Source organism: Hyperolius riggenbachi, chromosome 3 (assembly GCF_040937935.1).
Source record: "Hyperolius riggenbachi isolate aHypRig1 chromosome 3, aHypRig1.pri, whole genome shotgun sequence".
Classification (NCBI taxonomy): domain Eukaryota; kingdom Metazoa; phylum Chordata; class Amphibia; order Anura; family Hyperoliidae; genus Hyperolius; species Hyperolius riggenbachi.
The window spans coordinates 320,557,497-320,576,672 of record NC_090648.1 but is presented as its reverse complement, the minus strand read 5'-3'; the positions used below and the strand labels follow the sequence as shown (position 1 = coordinate 320,576,672).

General features: G+C 44.0%; 1 protein-coding gene across 1 annotated transcript in view; it reads right to left on the bottom strand.

The window, feature by feature from the left end:
* UBE2N (ubiquitin conjugating enzyme E2 N) overlaps nt 1-19,176 on the bottom strand; it is a 53,552-nt gene that overhangs the window by 5,564 nt on the left and 28,812 nt on the right. The gene's annotated exons all lie outside the window — the stretch shown is intronic.

Here is a 19,176-nt window from a genome sequence, read left to right as displayed (position 1 = left end):
CTTCCAATATTTCCAGCTTCTTGTGTCACTTAGCTGTTAGACAATAAGTTAAGGTGAACCACTCATGGTTCCAATAAAAAAACAACAATCTCACCAGAAAAAAACAAAGCAAAAACATTTTGACCAAATTCACCAAAATCTGTACAGATTCTTAAAACGTATTCCCAAGACTAGAGGGTTCTGGGCTGAGACATACCCCTCTGCCCAGAATGTAGCCCTCTGTACAGCAGACAGATCCAGAGTGCTGAATCATATTGAACAGGCGCAGCCTGAACCTGTTGTCCTCTTTACCACTCAGCTTTGACTTCACTCCACCTGGCTTAAAGTGGACCTGAACTCTTGCGCAGTACTGCAGAAATACCTAGAGAAATGCACCCTGTATGTATTTAGAGAGTTTAGCCTGGTTAATTCCCCCTCATCTGTGTCTAATCACAAGTTGTAATCTGATCTCCCCCACCTGTGTCACATGACTGCCTATGGCAGAGATAGTAGATAAGGCCATTTGAAAGCACAGGACGTGAATAATATGTCTGCTGCCATGAATCAGGAAGTAGAAACAGTACTGATGTATTTTAGGATGTGTCAGCTGTAACAAAGAAATGTTTTTTTGTTTAAAGGTTATTATGCTGTTGTGTATCTGTTAGAGCAGAGAGGACATTCTGAGTTCAGGTCTACTTTAAAACAAAACTGTGAGATCCACAAGTCAAAAAGTGATATACTTACCTTGGTAGACTGCTCAGAGGCTTCCCATTATTATTTTTATTTTTCACTTATTTTAAATTATTTATTGGATTTATATAGTGACAGCATATTATGCACGAACGCGGTTAATCCAGCGCAGGAGACTTCAGCACAGCCGGCGCCACCATAGGCCGTAATAGGAATTACGGCTAAAGCAGCGCACAGGGAGTAACTGCGGCACCGTCAGAAGATGGAGCTGAAGTTACTTTTAAAACACAATAATTCGGCTTCCAGCAATTCCTGAAAGCCAAACTATTTCATTCCCCACCATCCATGGCAGCCTGGCCGGGACTTGTGCAGCAGCAGGATCAGCCATATACCGGCTGTATCCTGCGCCCAAGTCTCCCGCACCGATTCCTCTCGTACGCCATTATGCATATGTACGCATATGTCCTCCTCCCCAGGGCTGTGGAGTCGGTCCAAAAATCCACCGACTCCGACTCCTCAGTTTAGGATTCCACCGACTCCTCGACTCAGACTCCTCTAATTTGCATATTACAATTTTGTTGATTAACAGTATGTAACATGAAATTTGTCTCTTAACTGCCAACGCTTAGGAAAGACAACTGGAGTGAGAAGGATATGTAGACTACTATATTTATTCCCTTTAGACTAAAACTAGTCCTTGGTTAGAGTACTTGTGACTGTGGGTACATGTAAGAATGATGTGCAGGTATGCAGGGGAATGAGGAGATTCTTCCTCTATTACACATTCTTCATGCACAATCTGAACCAGGTTTATGGGTGATAGACAGCACCTCTGTGTTCAATGTGTACAACATTCTCAGTGGATTCCCTGCAGCTCTGTGGAGAGTGCATATGTAGAGTATTGTACTACTGTGTAACAAAGGAAACCTGAGACAGATGAAATTAAAGTTTTATACATACCTGGGGCTTCCTCCAGCCCCCTTCAGGCTAATCAGTCCCTCGCTGTGCTCCTTCGCCACCTGGATCTTCTGCTATGAGTCCAGGTACTTGAGCCAGTCTGGTGTAGTGCGCTTGCACACACTCCGCCGCCGGGAGCGTACTACACCTGCGCAGCACTATTGTGCAGGTGCAGAACGCTCCTGGCTGTGGAAGCGGCACATAGCCAGACTGCTCTGACTGGCTGAATTACCAGGACTCATAGCAGAAGATCCAGGTGGCGGAGGAGGACAGCGAGGGACTGAATGGCCTGAAGGGGGCTGGAGGAAGCCCCAGGTATGTATAAAGCTTTTCTTTTAATTCGCCTCAGGTACCCTTTAATTCATAGTCACCAAACCAAATTTTAACATATAAAATTATTTGATTTCATGAGCAAAGAGAGTGCATACATTTACATAAACCAGCATCAATGCAGAATGATTTCCATCTCATTGACCATCTCTATTAGTGACATGGCTACACATCAGGCTTTATACTTACAGCATAGATGTTATTTCATATATATAGGAGATTCCTGTGTACACATCATATATACTGTACAGTCACAATCAGATATGTATATCTGACTTTAAAAATACGGGGACTGCTTTATTAAAGCAGCACAAGTAACTAATTTTGATTAATACTAGGCAGGAAGCATGGTTAGTGACTGGGAGCCAGGCTCATTGGAACCACACAGTGAGGCCTTAGTCCTAGTTCCAAATTAGCCAGTACTAACCCTGCTGCGTTTCTTGTATTTGGGTTTAGTGGGGCGTTAATAAGCAGTGAGATCTCCACTTTTAAACTTGTAGAGGAACAGATAAACAGCTGAAAAATAAGATGCGTCAGACTGGTATGTACGGTCTACACACAAGCGTGCACCAGGGATAGAATTCCCAGAATGCCTAGATGCATTTTCTTTTAATGAAAGCATGTATTTCAGTACAGCTTATACTTTTATAAAGGCAGCAGGCTAGCTTGGTATGTGAGGAGACACAGAAGTGCGATTCACAGATTTCCTTTGAAGATGGCCTTTGGCCATGAAATGCGTCGGTATTACTCTGTGGAATATTTATGCTCATGTTTTCAGTAAACATTGCATGAATTTGAAGTGTGAGCTGCTTTGTGTGCCTGTCTCACCTACTAAAATGTAATGTGATGTAATACTGGATTAGCTATGCATTATTTTAGTTTGTTGATGTATGAATCTTTGAACACTGTGCACATTTTGTTTTTGAATTGTGATACACTGACATGAGCCTGATACAGACTATTTTTTTTCCTCTCCTCTCCCCCCCTGAGGACCAATCAGAGCGATCCTCTATCATAGGCATCCGCCAATGAGAGGGGATCGCGTGGCGAGCCTCTCCAGGGTACAGCAAAGTGACAAGGCTGTCCTCAGTACAACGCTGCCGTAGATCGCAGCTCTGTACAATGTAAATAAAGGCAGTTTTGCAGTCAAGAGAAGTTTACGGAGCTCCGCATCATCACTGAAGCGAGGATGTGCGATCCCTACTAATCTCCACTCTTGACGCCTTTCTGCGTTAGGTGGTCTGGGGCTACCACCTTCCCGACGCCTATCTGCGTTGGTGGTTGGGAAGGGGTTAATCAAGAACATTGTACACATTTTTTTTGAGTATCGCTACAAAATCAGTTATTCCCACAATCCTCAAAATTAGCATTAGCATTAAGGCCCATACACACGCCGGATTTCCGTGGACAGGTCGTTTAGACGTCCAAATGACCGGTCGTTCTGACGTCAAATCAGGCGTGTGTACAATATGTCGTTCGGCTGATAAGAGCGGACTTGAGCGATCCGCTTGGCGGATCGCTCAAGTCCGCTCTTATCAGCTGAACAACAGACTGCACACACGCCTGATATGACGTCAGAACGACCGTCATTTGGACGTCTAAACGACCAGCCGTTCGCGGAAATCCGACGTGTGTATGGGCCTTTAGGGTATGTTAGGGTTTATTTTATTTTTTGGGCTAGAAAAAAATAATTCAACTCCAGTAATGGGAAACCTTTCTTGCGCCAGGCAAATTATGAAAATGTACAATACCGTCTGTTTTCAGATTTAAGCATGTCTGAGTATATCCTGTAAACCAGGCCTTTTTATTCAGCCGACTAAAGTGCAAACAGTACTGCAATACTCAGATTCACCTGGCAAATACTGCAGCTCTTCTCCCCTATTCAACCCAGGAGACAGGCGTGGAAAAAATGAGGCTGAATTTCCACCACTACATCGAAATGTAGGAGGTTTCCACACATACAAATTCATATGACAATGGAAGTCTATGGGCGCATTTTTATAACATGCACGTTTTTGTACACAGAATTTTTTTTTTAAACAGCATGTCACTTTTTCCCATACAACACATGCAATCTGCACAAAATAATTTTCTATAGTGCCGCATGCAATGCGCATTAAAGTGCCTCTTCACATGTGCTAATTTCAGCAATGGCAATAATTTGGAAAATGGTAATATCGGGGGAGACTAATGCTGGGAATACACGTTTCGTTTTTGCCTTCGTTTTAGCCTTCGATTCGTTCGGTAAACGAATCGAGTGTTGAAAACGTATGTGAAAATAGTCATAATCTCATTATAGTTTCGATTAATAGACCCCAAAAACGAACGACTAGTGATCGAACATGTTTGATATTATCTCTCTTTATCCATCTAATCGAGCCATTGGTAGGCTTGATGGCTGTTCAGATCGATTATATATTCGTTTATGCCGTCCGTCCCTGTACTACGTTTCGTTTCTTTGCAGCCTTCGATCATTGGAAAAACTAAACCATCAGAATCGGAAAAAAAAAACGAAACCGTGGGTGGTGATATTAACCGTACGGTCGATTATTTCGGGATCGAAAAGGACAAAAGGCACAATCGAAACGAAGGTTTAAACGAAGGCAAAAACGAAACGTGTATTCCCAGCATAAAGGTGGGTACACACAACAGATAAAAGTGTTTGGAAAATGAAAGATCAGAGACCAATTTTACCCCCTTCCATGACATGAGAGCATACTCTACAAAGTCTATTCTATTGAGCTGAACTCCCCATCAGATAATCATTTTTGCAAGATACTGAAAACAAGGATGCTGTACACATGCAAAAGACAGGTTCCTGCAAAATGCATTCATAGTCTGTGATATCTGCAGATCTCATACATACCTTGTTTAACGGACATCCACCAGGATGGATCTTTGGATCTGCAGATGAATGTCTGTTAGGGCCAGTGCACACCAAAAACCTCTAGCAGATCTGCAAAACGCGATTCTATGCCTAGCGATTTTTGGAGCGTTTTTATGTAGCACATTTCAAATATTGTTACAGTAAAGCTGTTACTGAACAGCTTCTGTAACAAAAACGCCTGGAAAACCGCTCTAATCTAGCGTTTTTCAGAGCGGTTTTTCACTTTCCTATACTTTAACATTGAGGCAGAAACACCTCAGAAATCTAAAAAATGCTGCAGCCCCCAAGTTTGTGTTTGTGGAAAAAAACGACCCACTCTGGTGTTAACCATCCCATTCACTTTCATTAGCCAAGCGGTTTTCCCCCTGCAAGCATTTTAAAAAATGCCCCAGAACCGCTCTGGTGTGCACCAGCCCTTAAACAAGAGGTGTATGAGATCTGCAGATATCATAGACTAGGAATGAATTTTGTAGGAACGGATCTTTTGCAGGAACAGATCTTTTGCAGGAAAATATCTGTTGAATGTGTACAGCATCTTTGTGTGCAGCATGTTGCAAAGATTTTTATCTGATGGGGAGTTCAGCTCAATAGAATAGACTGTGTAGAGTATGGCTCTCATACTACATGAAAAGGGGTAAAATTGGTCTGTGATATTTAATTTTCCAAAGACTTTTATCTGATGTGTGTACCCACCTTTAGATAGAAAAAAAAAAGTGCACAAACGCACATAAATGTACACATAATTCACATACAGAGCATGCATGTTTACATTTGTATGGGAATGGCTAAACACTAAAGTAACTTCCCACTAAATGTATCAACTATGTTTCAAATAGATCCTAGGTTCTCAACGTGTGGTACGTGTACGCCAGGGGGTACATCTGATGGGTCCAAGGGGTACTCGGGCTTGATATACTTAACCAAGAATAACAAATTTAAGAGTTTTACAAAATCATAAATCTTATTTAAACAACACCAAATTAGTGTTTTAGCTAATTAAAAGCAATAGTAAATGCTTGTAAATTGTTTAGACCCAATTATCATGTACTACAATTAAATATATATTTGCCAAGGGGTACTTGTGATAATGTTTACTATGCTAGGGGGTACTTGGTGAGTACAGGGTGTTAAAAGGGGTACATACCAATAAAATGTTGAGAAACACTGAAATAGATCACAGTGTCATTGACCAAGCATAAGGCAAGCAAGGCCAAGAAAGCAAAATGTTTGTGAGAAAGATCAGCATTTGCTTTTATTGTGTTTTAAATTTGCAAGGATGCATGCATTCATAGTGACAGCTTAACATGAACACAAATTATACCAGTGCTGGACAAGTCATTTTGTAATTGAATCTTCACGACATATGGGGGGCATTTAAAGGCTGGTGCACAGCTATTTTACTGGTCTTTATAGAACTGACATAGCTTGCATTACACACACAACTTGCATAACCTAGGTAAGCTTGTGTGTAAAAATCAACTGCACCAGTGTTTGGCAAATATACCTCAATGCACATCCACCAGCAATGTTGCCTGCTGCCATACTGACTTCATTCACTACATCAAACTGGGCAGCACAAATATGTGCAGCAACGCTTTGTCACATTGTACTCCAGAGCAATACACAAATTGGAATATGTGACACTTCTATGTAACACCCCCCCACCCCTAAAAAAAATCCACAAAAACCCACAGGATGGCAGTCCCCATGAAACACATGCAATGATTCTAGGGTTCTAGACAGCAAGGAGTGAGGACGCTGTGTCATGAAATGTTGGGAGTACAAACTCCATCGCAGAGTGGTAAAATGAATCCTGTAACTTTTACTATTGCGATTTAAAGATTTTAATAAAATGTTCCTAGAGTGGTCCTTGCCACGACGCTGGCAGTATGGTGCTCTATCTATCCTACAAGCACACAAAAAGTACACAAACAATGCAACAATGAAGAAGGCCAACAGTTTCCTACCAATTCCTGCCCTTCCTGATACAGTATCATCACATTATAATAAACATCTGGGTATAGTAAACTACCTCTCTAGGTCCTGGCCAATCTCCATTATAAGTGTATGGGAGCAACGCCTGGTATAGTAAGCTCTGATATAATAAAACTTCTGATATAGTAAACATGTTTTTTTGGCCCACTATGTGATGGTGACTCTGGATATAGCAAACAGTGGGCAGTGCATGTGTCATATGTCAGGGTGAAACCCATGATCGGCTGCTTTCTTCAGGCTAACTGCAGGTCAGTTGATGCCTGATAACATTAGTAAGACAAGAAGAATGTCACCGGTGCTGGATATACAGTACTGTACAAATAAGCAGACTAGGGGAAAAATAGGAATAATGTGAATCTAAACAAAAGGATGCAGTGTTACCACTTCCACTTTGCAATCACCTATAAAAGTATTGTCAAAGTCCTCCCACAGGATTGTATGCACTACCAGGCATCTCTTCCCTTATTAGCGAAGACGCTCCAGGTAGCGTATGGGGCACAGTACAGGCTACGTTCACTTGTAGTGCAGATCAGACGGCCCTACTTGCTGCAAAACTAAGGAGAGTGCCAAGTCCCGCCCACAAAGGTATCAGAGCCACTCGCCCATGCTGCAAGTCCCACCCATGGAGGTATCGGAGCCACTGACAGAAAGCGAATGGCTGCCTATTCAGTGATGGCTGCAATTTTAAAGGAGTCCAGGATACTGTACTAGTTGTTTTTCCAGCCTGGCTATGCAGCCATCAGGTATACTTAACCTTGTAGTCCACCAAATGTGCAAATGCTTGTACTGTACCTCCAACGGGAGGACAGAGTTTCTCCTTTGCAGCAGAGAATGTACCAGGGCATGCTGGGCCATTTGTAGGACAATTTCTGACATAGTAAACCACTTTTCCTGGTCCCTTGGATTTTACTATAATGAGATTATACTATATAGGAGGGCTATAGCCACAAAAAAGTTCTGAAATGTGAAAAAGGCCTCAATCCTTCTTTGGAACTACTGTACATAGGTTGATTTTGTCTAACTGAAAATCTATTTCAAGGCGGTTTAAAGAGAGACCGTGACCAAGGATTGAACTTCTTCCTAATCAGTATCCGATATCCCCTTCCCAATGAGAAATCTTTTCTCAAACGGGTCATCAGGGGGATCTGTATGGTTGATATTGTGTTGAAACCCCTCCCACAGTGTGATGTCAGGACCATGATGCTGACATCCCACTGTGGGAGCCTTGTTGCATTGTGGGAAACAACAGCTGTTTCCAACTGCCAAAAAAGCAAGTAGCACCCACTTCCACTGACATCACCTGCTAGCAGTAAAAATGTCACCATGTGATAAAATGTCAGAATGCAAATCAGGGAGACGAAAGATTTTACAATGGGCAAACACTGACTAAATCATTTATACATAATTGTAAAAATTAAGGACTTTTGTTCATTACGTTATTTTCACTGGAGTTCCTCTTTAACCACTTGAGGACCGTGGGCTTTACCCCCCTTAAGGACCAGGCACTTTTTTTCCATTCAGACCACTGCAGCTTTCACGGTTTATTGCTCGCTCATACAACCTACCACCTAAATGAATTTTGGCTCCTTTTCTTGTCACTAATAAAGCTTTCTTTTGGTGCTATTTGATTGCTGTTGCGATTTTTACTTTTTATTATATTCATCAAAAAAGACATGAATTTTGGCAAAAAAATGATTTTTTTTTACTTTCTGCGCTGACATTTTTCAAATAAAGTAAAATTTCTGTATACATGCAGCACAAAAAATGTGGACAAACATGTTTTTGATAAAAAAAAAAAACCCATTCAGCCTATATTTATTGGTTTGGGTAAAAGTTATAGCGTTTACAAACTATGGTGCAAAAAGTGAATTTTCCCATTTTCAAGCATCTATGACTTTTCTGACCCCCTGTCATGTTTCATGAGGGGCTAAAATTCTAGGATAGTATAAATACCCCCTAAATGACCCCATTTTGGAAAGAAGACATCCCAAAGTATTCACTGAGAGGCATAGTGAGTTCATAGAAGATATTTTTTGTCACAAGTAAGCGGAAAATGACACTTTGTGACAAAAAAAAAAAGAAAAAAAAAGTTTCCATTTCTTCTAACTTGCGACAAAAAAAAAAAATGAAATCTGCCACGGACTCACCATGCCCATCTCTGAATACCTTGAAGTGTCTACTTTCCAAAATAGGGTCATTTGTGGGGTGTGTTTACTGTCCTGACATTTTGGGGGGTGCTAAATTGTAAGCACCCCTGTAAAGCCTAAAGGTGCTCATTGGACTTTGCACCCCTTAGCGCAGTTAGGGTGCAAAAAAGTGCCACACGTGGTATTGCCGTACTCAGTAGAAGTAGTATAATGTGTTTTGGGGTGTTTTTTTACACATACCCATGCTGGGTGGGAGAAATATCTCTGTAAATGACAATTTTTTCATTTTTTTTTTACACACAATTGTCCATTTACAGAGAGATTTCTCCCACCCAGCATGGGTATGTGTAAAAATACACCCCAAAACACATTATACTACTTCTCCTGAGTACGGCGATACCACATGTGTGGCACTTTTTTGCACCCTAACTGCGCTAAGGGGCCCAAAGTCCAATGAGTACCTTTAGGATTTCACAGGTCATTTTGCGACATTTAGTTTCAAGACTACTCCTCACGGTTTAGGGCCCCTAAAATGCCAGGACAGTATAGGAACCCCACAAATGACCCCATTTTAGAAAGAAGACACCCCAAGGTATTCCGTACGGAGTATGGTGAGTTCATAGAAGATTTTATTTTTTGTCACAAGTTAGCGGAAAATGACACTTTGTGAAAAAAACCAATAAAAATCAATTTCCGCTAACTTGTGACAAAAAATAAAATCTTCTATAAACTCACCATAGTCCTAACAGAATACCTTAGGGTGACTTCTTTCTAAAATGGGGTCATTTGTGGGGTTCCTATACTGCCCTGGCATTTTAGGGGCCCTAAACCGTGAGGAGTAGTCTGGAAATCAAATGCCGCAAAATGACCTGTGAAATCCTAAAGGTACTCATTGGACTTTGGGTCCCTTAGCGCAGTTAGGGTGCAAAAAAGTGCCACACATGTGGTATCGCCGTATTTGGGAGAAGTAGTATAATGTGTTTTGGGATGTATTTTTACACATACCCATGCTGGGTGGGAGAAATACCTCTGTAAATGGACAATTGTGTGTAAAAAAAAAATCAAAAGATTGTCATTTACAGAGGTATTTCTCCCACCCAGCATGGGTATATGTAAAAATGCAAATCAAAATACATTATACCACTTCTCCTGAGTACAGCGATACCACATGTGTGGCACTTTTTTGCACCCTAACTGCGCTAAGGGGCCCAGAGTCCCATGAGTACCTTTAGGCTTTACAGGGGTGCTCAAAATTTAGCACCCCGCCCACTTGCCAGGACAGTTAAACCCCACAAATGACCCCATTTTGGAAAGAATACACAACAAGGTATTCCATGAGGGGAATGGTGAGGTCATTGAAAATTTTATTTTTCGTCACAAGTTAACGGAAAATGAAACTTTGTAACAAAAAAACAAAAAAAAAATTCTGCTAACTTGTGACAAAAACTAAAATCTTCTATGAACTCACCATGCACCTCACAGAATACTTTAGGGTGTCCTCTTTCCAAAATGGGTTCATTTGTGGAGTCTGTCCTGGCATTTTAGGGTCTCTGCAATCAATACATGTATGGCCAGTATTAGGAGTTTCTGCTATACTCCTTATATTGGGTATACGGGTAATGCACTCTGGGCTGAAAGGAAAAATGAACGGCAAACATACCTTGCTCCACATCAATGGCAGATCTTCCTCCACATCAATGGCAGTGATAACCTCAGGAGAGAGACACCCCGTGCCACCCTGCACTCAGGGTGAGCCACCAACTTATGTGACTGGGCCTCAGAACTTTAGTATACAGCATTATGCCTGTAGTATACAGCAATATGCCTGCCAATAGAGATGACTCTGTGTGGCATTAAAGCATCATCATAGGCCCAAAGTAAATCACATATAAACCGGGGGTGTCCACACTCAAAGGAAATTCAAACATTCCGTCTTATATCGCCAACCCAGGACAGATCAGCAATATCAAGCATGGAAACCGATCCTTCTTCCGACTTTTATGCTTACCCGTTTGGTTTTCAAGCTTACCTCTCCTCTCCCTGCGACAATGTGCAAAAGACCACTGAGTGTGTGCCTACTCCTGTGTCTGGAGTTCCCTAGGTTCTAATAGTGTACCTGCTCGTGGTACCTCTCAAAACACTCCCCTACGCATAGGCCAGGCTGGTCAGGACATTAGGGACAATAAAAAACGGTGTCAGTCCTTCTTCTAGCACTGCTGCAGACACGACAAAGTTTTCTTCTGATGCGTTGACCTGGGGTACTCGGAATCTGATAGGCGTAATGCCTTCCATGCAGTCGGCTAGTTGCATCTGGGGGGGGGGGGGGCGCTGGCACCTCCTGGATACAGGATGTCCAGAACGATCTGTTCCTGAAATTGAAGGAAAGATCCAGTTCTTATACCAGCGTCTTGTTTTCCGGGAAACTAAATAGGGCGCTAACCTCTGGTCATTGAAGTCCACCCCTCCCATGTTGACATTATATTCGTGGACGACAAGGGGCTTTTCAATGACCTCAGTTGCCTGTTGAATTTGGACTGTCGTGTCTGTGTGAATGGTGGACAGAAAGTAAACGTCCCTGTTGTCCCTCCATTTCACCGCGAGCAGGTCTTCAGTACGCAAGGCGGCCCTCTGCCCCCGTTCAAGTCTGGTGGTAATGAGCCGTTGGGGGAAGCCCTGGCGACTAGGCCCGCGCAGTGCCACAGCATCGGATTCCTTCTAACTTTAAGTGCTGATAGAGGGCCACACTTGTGTAACAGTTGTCCACATAAAGATGGTACCCCTTCTGGAACAAGGGTGACACCAAGTCCCACACAACCTTTCCACTGCTCCCCAGGTAGTCAGGGCATCCGACCGGCTCCAATTTTGAGTCTTTTCCCTCATAGACCCTAAAACGACATGTATAGCCTGTGGCCCTTTCACAGAGCTTATACAGTTTCACCCCATACCGGGTGCGCTTGCTTGGGATGTACTGTTTGATGCCAAGGCGCCCGGTAAAGCGTAAGAGGGACTCGTTTACGCAGATGTTCTGTTCAGGGGTATAAGCATCTGCAAATGTTGATGACAGGTGGTCTATGAGGGGCCGAATTTTGTGGAGCCGGTCATAAGCAGGGTGGCCCTTTTCATTACAGGTTTTGTCGTCGTTGAAGTGCAGGAAGCGCAGGATGGACTCAAATCGTGTCCTGGACATGGCAGCAGGGTACAAGGGAACATGATGTACTGGGTTCGTAGACCAATACGACCGCAATACATTCTGTTTCATTAGTCCCAAGTGAAGGATAAGGGCCAAAAAGATTTTAATGTCGGAAACTTGGAATGGTTTCCACCGGAAAGGCTGGGCATAGCTGCTCTCCGGGTGCTCGGTGATGAATTGTGTGGCTTTACGGTTGGTCTCAACCACAATTAAGTGCAAGAGAACCTGGGTGATGAACAGCTGCAATAAGTCTCGGGCCATTCCTAGATGAGCTGTCGCCACCTGGACTCCAGACTGGGCGGTGAAAGAGGGCACTACGGGTGCGGCGGAATCAGGGGATTGCAAATCTGGATGTGCCAGCACCTCTAGGAGACTATGGGTACTACGGGCCCGTCTTCTTCTTGGTGGCTGCGACGGGGGTACTACTGCACTTGCCACCGTACCAGTTTCTACTTCCATGCTCACGCTGACCACTTCACCAGGGTCTACAGAAGTACTGGTACTAAGTCCAGGAGATGCTGCGCTGCTGGTGCCTGCCTCACCAAGAAAACTATAAGAAAACTATCATCAGCGCTATCACCACCCTGCTGCCCTTGAGGCGGATCCTGCGCCACCTGCGGTCTAACGACATGGGGTCTGGTACGCCTGGCTCTAGCCGGGACCAAAGCCTCATCATCACTTTCGGTCAGAGAACCACTGCTTTCCACAGGTTCAAATTCGGACCCGGATGATTCGTCAGATGAGTCTTCTCAAAAGCTCTCATCCGACTGGTCCATGTACCTGTATACCTCCTCATCGGAAATCCCCCTTCTTGCCATTGTGGATTGCTAAATTTATGGGGTTTTCCTCCGAGACTACCCAGAAAAAAAGAGCACCTACCTAGCCAAAGGGAGTATTTGAGAGGTATTGGGGTTGGTGGGAAGTGGGGTCTCAGAGGCAATCAAACAATCATGGGACAATCAAATACAATTGCAGCACAATCGACTCCAATCACAGCACAAGCAAATCTGATGCACTCGGAAGGTGGTGGTTGGAGGTGGTGAGGGGGAGGGTGGGGTAGGGTGTGTGTGTGTGGGGGGGGGGGGGGTTGGGTGTGGTGGGGTGTGGCGGGAAGTGGAGTCTCAGAGGCAATCAAACAATCACGGGACAATTGTAGCCGATCACGGGACAATCAAATACAATTACAGCACAATCGAATCCAATTACCACACAATCAAATCTGATGCACTCGGAAGGTGATGGGGGGTGGGGGTGGTTGGGAAGTGGGGTCTCAGAGGCAATCAAACAATCACGGGACAATCGAAGCAGATCACGGGACAATCAAATACAATCGCAGCACAATCGAATACAATCACAGCACAATCGAATACAATCACAGCACAGTCAAATACAATGCACTCGAACGGTGATTAGGGGCGGGGGGGGGGGTCTGAGAGCGATTTGAGGGGGTGGGGGGTTGATCAGGAGCCCGCACGGGGCAGACTGAGTCCTGATCTGATGAGAGGCAGACACAGGGGGTTACTGATCACAGACCAGTTAGTGATTGCTGGGAAGGACAGATGTAAACAATGCGCAGGGGATGTAATCAGGAGGGGGGGTATGAGGGCAATCGAGGGTCTGGGCAGGTGATCAGTTGCCCCCACGGGGCAGTTAGGGTCTGCTCTGATGGGTGGGGGTGCTGAGGGGTGATGGACAGGTGATCAGAGGGGGATCAGGGGGCAAGGTAGCTGTATACAGATATATACAGTATACAGGGGGGTAGTCTGGGATGGGGTCTGGGGGTGACTAGGAGGCAGTTAGGGACCTAAACTAAGGGATAGCATCAATAGTTAGTGGCAGGTGGGGGGGTGGGGGTTTTATAGGGGTGCAAGGGTGCTGGCAGGGGTCTGCTGGGGTGATCAGGGGGGGGGGGGGGGGAGGAAGCCTGGGGGGGGGGGGGGGAGATCAGGGGGCTAGGCACAAAAAAAAGCAATGTGGTGTGAAGACTTACAAGTGCTTCCTCCTCGCTGGTGGTCTCTGGAACAATGAGACCACGAGGCATTACTTAAATGTGCTGTCTGTCTGTTTCAGTTTTAGATGAAGGATAGGTCAAAGTGGAGAGACCAGGTGACGTCCAAAGTGGAAAGAACAACAGATGTAAGACTACATTTCCCAGCATTACAGCAGAAAACATGGTTGAATGCGTGGCAAAGTGAGGTGACAGAGGCACTGACAATAGTGGAGCAAGGAAATAGAAATGGCCAATAAAATACAATTTTTCAGATTTTGAAGCAAATTGGAAATAAAGTTGCTAAATTAGCATCCCATTAGCCATATGTATACACTGTACACTGTTCAACTCATCCATATGAGATAGATGGGATCTTGTTTCAATCGTAGTTCACAAGAAGTGGAGTTTCAAAACCTCATTTTCTGAACACAAAGGCACCTAGTGCAGGGGTTCTCAATGTGTATGGACAGGTATATGGCTGCAGATAAGCATATATGTGAAATAGATTTCTTTAAAATTTGAAAATGCAGTTCCAGAAGCAATATACTTATAATTTACACTAAACGTGTGCTTCCAGAATTTAAAACCTTCAATTTTGGACTTAGTTGGGGGTAACAATTTAGCAGCTGTTTGGGAGATCAGGGGGCTAGGCACAAAAAAAAGCAATGTGGTGTGAAGACTTACAAGTGCTTCCTCCTCGCTGGTGGTCTCTGGAACAATGAGACCACGAGGCGAGGAGGAAGCATGTATAAGGCACTTTGTTTACCTCTGTGCGTTAGGCGGTCGGGAAGTGGTTAAAGAGGAACTAAATTTAGATTATGATTTTTTTTTTTTTTTAAACTGAAGAAAGTTTTAAACCACTGTCAAATTTTACTGTTTCCCTGGAGAAGTGATCACCTTCACCTCTCATTACAGCAACAGAGAAAGCAGAAATCTATCCAGTGGAGACAAAAAGCCAGTAAAACAAAGGTGCACAAATGTGTCAGTACTCCTTTGCCCCGTTGAAAGTGAAGTCATAAATTGACTTGCCACTCTGAAGAGACATTTTGTAAGTGCCAGGTTAGGCCCATGAATGCCTTAAAGAGGAGCTGTTATGGCCCGTACTCACGGGCTGCAGAAGTGGCCTGTCGCCAGCACACGTGAGCGTGTGGGCGACAGGCCGGCGACAGCTCCTCGCCAGGTCCCTCCGCGTACACACGCGGAAGAGGGACCAGCGGCGAGACGGAAGCTGTCGCCGACGGTCCTCCTCCCCCCGCCGGAAGCTCCATTTACCACAATGGAGGTTGCTGTCGCTAGTCCGCGTACTCACACGGACTAGCGACAGTTGCGGGCGAGGTGCGGCGGCGACTGTCGCCATGCGATTGAAACTTTCAATCGCATGGCGACATGAGCGACGGGCGACAGTTCGGGGTGCGCGCGCGACGGCCCATACTCACAGGCGACCTGTCGCCGCAACACGCGCGCACCGCGTGTTGAGGCGACAAAAGTCCCTCGTGAGTATGGGCCATTAGGTATAGGGTCTCAAAGAAAATAAACACATATCAGTAGCTAAACATTGGCTGTACTTACATTACATATGCATTTCACTGTCCACGTTTGGATTTCACAGAAGTTTTATATAGTATTTGCAGAGAATGATGCTCCTGACAGCTTATGGCAGGTTCCATGTTTGTCTGTCTCCTATGAAGCCAAATGTGTGTCATGTCCTGCCTGCTTCCTGATGATTCACTCACACAAAAGATCGGTAATGTAAAACACTACTGTGCAGTGAATATTAATTAGCCATGTGGCTAGGAACAATAGCGGACTCCTGCAGTGTACTCTGCCAGGAGTTTTTTCAATGTTGTGAGCTGCTGCTTTTGTAACACGAGCCCTGTAACTTATCAATAGCAGCCGAGGGGAGGGCCCCAGAATGCTTTGCTGTATGGTATGCGGCTCTCGGCTTAAGAGCTTGGGTCTAACAGCTTTGCTGATAAGCACACATCAAAACTAAGAGAGATTTTTAACTTCAGGATTGCCTTTTTGGCTTCCTTCTAAACTGTTTAACACAGGAGAATAGAGGTTTAAATTAGCTTTTGCAGCCTGACAGTTACTCTTTAACAAGGTCATGGCTGACTCCCACATTCTGAGAGATGCCTAGCAGAATCCACAATGGTGTTTGTCAAACTGTGGCCAAGGGACAATTGGTAAGGAAAAAAAATGTATCATGTGGGCTCCAGCTGTAACATACGTCCCATCATAGTAAATGTTATCTTCCACATGAAAATAAGCATAAAGCCTGTCTAAAGCCTAGGATAAACCAATATCCATCTCTTCATTGGATAAAAGCTCTCACCACTAGCTCACAGTTTACCATTAGCCCATAGCTTTCACTGTCCGTCGGGTGCATTTTCCGTAAGCTGTGGAAGTTGAAAAACAGGATATATTTCTTTAGTTTGTATACTGTTCACATGTCAAAATGACACTCTCATTGTTTATATAGAGGTATGTTATGGGCCTTATCAGACAGAGGGTTTTCTGGTGGTTTTGCAGTTTCCTAGTGGCTGACTGATACTGTGGCCGCCCCATGCACTCAAGAGGACTAAAGTTGCATTGAACAGGTGTTTGTCAACCTTAACAGGTAATCCCAGTTCTCTTGCACCATCCATCACATATTTCAGATGCTGAACCACTATGAGAAGCTTGCACTGGAAGGTACAGGCCGCTTTCTCATGTAAAACTTTTTTTATGCAGAAAAAAAAAGAAGCTACAGACTCCAGCCAGTGTGGTTTGTAGCACATGGGGCGGTGGGAAGAAATTGAATGTTGTACTATTCTAAAAATTAACTAGTGAGGGATAAAATATAGCAGTAACTAATACTGACTTTATTCAAAAGGTGCAAGTACCAATTCTAAGGGCCTGTTACTGCTGGAGTTGATGGCGAGTGTTAGGCCTGGTTCACACTGCAAAAGCTTTTTATAAGTGCTTGTGATTTTAAAAGCTTTTGCTAATATAATGCTATGTATGTGTTCTCACTGGAGAAATGTGATTTTATAAAAATTCCCCAAATCATTGCATTAGCAAGAGCTTTTCAAATAACTAGCACTTAAAAAGCTCTAGCAGTGTGAACCAGGCCTTACACAGCGATCAGCATTGCTGGTAGCAAGACTGTCCATTTATAACCAACTAAACCCAAAACTGAACTAGGCAAAGTTTAATAGCTACCAGGTTGGAAACCATAGTGTACAGAAAAGTGTTGGAAAAATACCTTTTCAATTACTTAAATGTGCTGTCTGTCTGTTTCAGTTTTAGATGAAGGATAGGTCAAAGTGGAGAGACCAGGTGACATCCAAAGTGGAAAGAACAACAGATGTAAAACTACATTTCCCAGCATTACAGCAGTCGTATGGTAATAGTGTAGCACCCTTCTATGCTTCCTCTGGGATGTGCCTATCTGCCAGCACTGCAGAAGTATCCAAACGTAGTATAAAGATGACCGGCACCATCCAGCATTACAGCAGAGAACATGGTTGAATGCGTGGCAAAGTGAGGTGACAGAGGCACTGACAATAGTGGAGCAAGGAAATAGAAATGGCCAATAAAATACAATTTTTCAGATTTTGTAGCAAATTGGAAATAAAGTTGCTAAATTAGCATCCCATTAGCCATATGTATACACTGTTCACCTCATCCATATGAGATAGATGGGATCGGATCTTGTTTCAATCGTAGTTCACAAGAAGTGGAGTTTCAAAACCTCATTTTCTGAACACAAAGGCACCTAGTGCAGGGGTTCTCAATGTGTATGGACAGGTATATGGCTGCAGATAAGCATATATGTGAAATAGATTTCTTTAAAATTTGAAAATGCAGTTCCAGAAGCAATATACTTATAATTTACACTAAACGTGTGCTTCCAGAATTTAAAACCTTCAATTTTGGACTTAGTTGGGGGTAACAATTTAGCAGCTGTTTGCTCTAATGTGGTGAGAAAAGACAAAGAAAAAAGTCAGTTGTCAGAATTTTGAGGTGCTGGACATGCAATTCCATTCAGTCAAATTAAAAGGGTTAAACCGCAGCACATAATGGAAATGCTATACAGTGTGCAGTGGATCACTGGACATGCAGATTTTCCACAGGCAACTGCAACCCTACTGTACAAACCAGACAGGTAATGCAGAATTCCTCTGGACATGGACAGAACTAACATCGCATGGTTACCTGCACAACAGCTAACTTACCAGTTTATGCTAAAAACAAATTCAGACAGGGGAGACAGAGGGAAGACTTTGCAGCTAATTCAGGTTCCCTCCTGGTACCCTACCTACACCTGTTTGAGAATCTACTTCCAGCAAATACGTTTGTGGGCTAGACTGGAGGATGAAGTGCTTGTCACATGGAACACACAAAAACACTTCTGTATTCTCACCCTATCCCTCTGAATGAAAAACAGTGAGTCAGAGTAGGTGCAGCTATTTAGCTCTCCATTATTTGTCTTTCAGATGAGAATATCCTTGCTCACTGTTGTGCATAGGGAAGATTCTAAATCTTAAGCCTCATCTACACACATAGATGAGGCTCCGATGTGCCTTATCAATCGAGCCACTGATGCGGCTCGATTGATAAGATCAGACAGGTCGGATCTCGCCACCGCCGATTCCCTGCTCGTTCCCCACGAGGGGACAATGGTAGGGAATCGAGCGGAAGATAAGCGGCGCCGGGCAGGGACGAGGGCGGATCGAATGCGACGCACGCGCGGGCGAGCTGTGATGCGGCGGGTACACGCCGGGATGCGGAAGAGGCAATCCGGCGGGATCGCTCCGATGTAGTGCCGTGTAGATGGGGCTTATGGGGTCAGCTGTACCTTTAACATGCATAAAGCTACCAATACACACATCAATATCCCCCAATGCAGCAAAACGATCAATTAATTCCTTCCACGCACAGCACATCCATTCTCAACAGATTTCAGTTGGAAATGTATTGAAAATCGATTGAACCACAAAGTGGCTGTTGGATAGAATGCAACACT